Raw genomic sequence first — 4,300 nt, forward strand, 5'->3', positions numbered from 1 at the left:
CAACAGGCTTCTCACCCTTTGAACTCATGTTCACTAGAAAAGTGAGGGGACCTTTGGAACTGCTAAAAAATTCATGGGAAGGAACTCTGGGAGAGTACAAAACTTCTGTAGTAGATTTTGTATTGGAATTCCGCAATAAATTAACATCAATGATGGAAGTAGTGAAAGAGAATTTGAGTCATGCACAGGAGAAGCAAAGTTACTGGTATGACAGAACAGCCAGAGAACGTGTGTATGATGTGGGAGATATGGTTATGGCGTTCATACCCAGGAAACATGACAAATTACAGGCTAACTGGGAAGGACCATATACCATCAGAGAAAGGCTTGACACAGTGACATATGTAATCACCACAGACCAATTAAACAAAAGCAAAGTGGTTCATGTAAATATGTTAAACCCTTACCATTTCAGGGATGCAAAGGTGTTGCAAGTTACCTTATTCCCTGAGGGAAGTGGGCCTGAACTTCCAGATTTGGTACAGGAAAGCAAAGACAAAGGAGGGGTAGATCAAGTGGAATGGTCAGAGGAGGTGAAGGAGGAAGTAAAAGAAGAGATTCTGAGAGTTTTGAAAACATATAGGAATCTCTTTAGCAACAAACCTGGCCGAACCAGTATAGTTATACATTCCATTGATACTGGAGATCATGCCCCAATCAGATCTGTTCCGTACCGTGTGAATGGGAAAGTTTTGAATGAGATCAAAAAGGAGGTGGAAGAGATGCTGGAATTAGGAGTGATCAGGGAATCCATCAGTCCCTGGGCCTCAAGTATTGTCCTGGTTCCGAAAAAAGATGGAACGACAAGGTTTTGCATTGATTATCGGCTAATCAATAAAATTACTGTCCCAGATGCGTATCCTATGCCTAGGGTAGACGCAATGTTAGAGTTATTGGGGGCAGCAACCATTATCTCTACACTAGATCTCTGTAAAGGATTTTGGCAAATGGAACTAGACGAGCAATCCAGAGCCAAAACTGCCTTCAGTACACCAGATGGGTTATATGAGTTTGTGACCTAACCCGTGGGACTAAGGAACTCACCAAGTTCATTTCAGAGGCTAATCAATACTGTGTTGCGAGGCATGTCAGATTTTGCAGTGGCCTATATAGATGACGTGGCCATTTTTAGCAAGTCGGTGCCTGAGCATGTCCAACACCTGACAACAGTATTGGAGGCCTTAAGAAAAGCAGGCCTCACAATAAAAGCTAAGAAATGCCAGTTTGGACTAAAGGAAGTAATCTATTTAGGACATAAGGTGGGGAGTGGGAAAATCACCCCCTTATGGAGCAAGGTGGAAGCAATACAAGCGTGGCCGATCCCCTTAACCAAAAAACAAGTAAGGGCATTTCTGGGTGTGGCTGGATTTTATAGGAAGTTTGTGAGAAATTTTGGGGAAATAGCAACCCCCTTGCATGAATTAACAAAGAAGAAGTGTTCTGAGCATGTGGTATGGACCGATGAATGTCAGAAGGCTTTTGATCTACTGAAGCAAGCCTTGTGCCAATGACCCATATTAATAGCACCAGACTATGAGAAACCATTCATCGTGGCTACAGATGCGTCGGACCTCGCGGTGGGAGTCTTGCTACAGGAGAGAGAAGGCACCAGACATCCAGTGGCATACCTGAGTCGCAAGCTGACGCCGAGGGAGAAAAACTATTCGTCGGTCCAGAAGGAGTGCCTAGCGGTCGTGTGGGGACTGAACAAGTTGCGCCCATATGTGTGGGGACGAAGATTCACAGTGACTACGGATCATCGGGCCTTGTTATGGTTGCAGACTATGAAAAACCATAACACTATGCTGCAGAGGTGGTCCTGGGCCCTACAGGACTATCAAGTGGACTTCCAGTTCATCAAAGGCAAGGACAATGTACTGGCCGATGGACTTTCCAGGCAAGTGGCTGGGACTGCAGTGACGTGACCAGACAGAGGAACAAAGAAAGACATTTTCCCCATAGAGACTTTTATTTGTTAACATGACGTATAAATCCTGGATCAGGAATAATACTCTGCCGTTGTTTAAGGGGGGGGAAATGTGATGTTCCTATATATTAGTGTATATATGGTAAGTGCTGGTTGTTTAGAGTATACATGGTAAGCAGCCCCACCCCCTCTCCCTACAGGGAGAGCCAAGTGCCCTGTGACTCTCCCAGAGAAATTTACTGGGGCTTCCGACCAGCTCTCAACCTTCTTGGCCCAGGCCCAGCTCTTCATGGAGTTACGCCCAGAGGCCTTCCCAGACCCGGGTGGGATTCTTGATTAACCTCTGCACCGGGGCGGCAGCTAGATGGGCCACGCCCCTGCTCCTCGAGCGGAGCCCCGTGCTCAACAACCTAGCCGCCTTCACCAGAGAACTGAAGGCTATGTTCTAGGACCCAGTCCAATCTGCCACAGCCAACCGCCGGATACGCAGGCTGCGGCAAGGCCGACGCCCCTTGGGGGAGTATGTAACAGACTTTCGTCTATTGCAACAAAACCTGGGCTGGAACAAAGCCGCTCTCATGGACCAGTTTCAGGAGGGGCTGTTGGATGAGCTCCTGGATGAGCTAGCTAGGGTGGAGCGCCCTGGAACCCTGCAAGCCCTCATACGCCTGTGTCTCCAGATTGACGGGAGGCTGGAAAGCAGGCGTGCTGCCAACCGACCCCGGCCAGTCTACAGAGCATCAGCCCCAGTGGCTGGGCCCTTGGAGCATGTCGGCAAGGACCCTACATCCCCGGCAGAAACGATGCAGCTCGGAGGGGCTCGGCCACGTCTCTCTGCGGCCGAAAAGCTGCGACGCCGGCAACAGGGCCTCTGCCTGTATTGCGGGGCCCCGGGACATTTTGCAGCCCAGTGTTCCGCGAAACGACCCACAGTCCCTGCCTCGGGAAATGCCCATGCCCCGGCCTTCACAGGCCCCTGAGCCGGGGCAACCTCATGGTTCAAGGGGCCTGCCACCTCAGTTCCTTACTGCCCAAGCAACTGACCGTGTTGATCGCACTGACAGTCCCCGGAAGGGGGACCCTACAAGTACCCGCCATGCTGGACTCAGGATCCACCAGCAATTTTATGGACGTGTCCTTTGCCAAGCTCCACCAGGTTCCTAGTCAACCCATTCGCTGCCCCCTCCTGGTGGAGACTATTGATAGCCGGCTTATTTTTTATTTATTTTTTATTTATTTATTATTCAATTTATATACCGCCCTTAGCGAAATAGCTCTCAGGGCGGTGAACAAACAAAATAAAATACAATATATCATAATAAAAATACAAAAACATATACAAACAAACAACGAAAAGCACAGCAAAAACAAAATAAATACTACAAAAATTAAAATACAGATTAAAAGATTTAAAAAGTTAAGAAGATTAAAATGCCTGGGAGCATAAAAAGGTCTATACCTGGCACCGAAAAGATGGAAGTGTAGGCGCCAGGCGTACCTCTTCGGGGAGGCTGCTCCACAACTCAGGGGCCACCACAGAAAAGGCCCTAGATCTCGTAACCACCCTCCGGGCTTCCCGATGGGTTGGTACCCGGAGGAGGGCCTTAGATTCTGAACGAAGTGAACGGGTAGGTTCATAGCGAGAGAGGCGTTCCACAAGGTATTGAGGTCCCATGCCATGTAAGGCTTTATAGGTCAAAACCAGCACCTTGAATCTCACCTGGAAGCAAACAGGAAGCCAGTGCAGACGCGCCAGGACAGGTGTTATATGCGAAGACCGACTGGTCCTCGTCAATAATCTGGCAGCTGCGTTCTGCACCAGCTGAAGCTTCCAAACTGTCTTCAAGGGCAGCCCTACGTAGAGCGCATTACAGTAATCCAATCTTGAAGTTACCAGAGTGTGGACAACGGAGGCAAGGTCGTCCCTGTCCAGATAGGGGCGTAGTTGGGCTACCAGACGAAGATGGTAAAACGCATTCCGTGCCACTGAGGCCACTTGGGCCTCGAGAGACAAGGAAGAGTCGAGAAGAACCCCCAAACTACGTACCTGTTCTTTCAGGGGGAGTGTAACCCCATCCAGAACAGGGTAAGCATCCACCATCTGAGCAGGGAAGGCGTTCACCAACAATGTCTCGGTCTTGTCTGGATTGAGTCTCAATTTATTAGCTCTCATCCAGTCCATTATCGCGGTCAGGCAACGGTTCAGCACATCAACAGACTCACCTGAGGAAGATGAAAAGGAGAAATAGAGCTGCGTGTCATCAGCGTACTGATGGCAACGCACTCCAAAACTCCTGATGACCGCACCCAGCGGCTGCATGTAGATGTTGAAAAGCATGGGGGACAAGACCGATCCCTGGGGGACTCCACAAT

The sequence above is a fragment of the Rhineura floridana genome, chromosome 5 (assembly GCF_030035675.1).
Source record: "Rhineura floridana isolate rRhiFlo1 chromosome 5, rRhiFlo1.hap2, whole genome shotgun sequence".
NCBI classification, from domain to species: domain Eukaryota; kingdom Metazoa; phylum Chordata; class Lepidosauria; order Squamata; family Rhineuridae; genus Rhineura; species Rhineura floridana.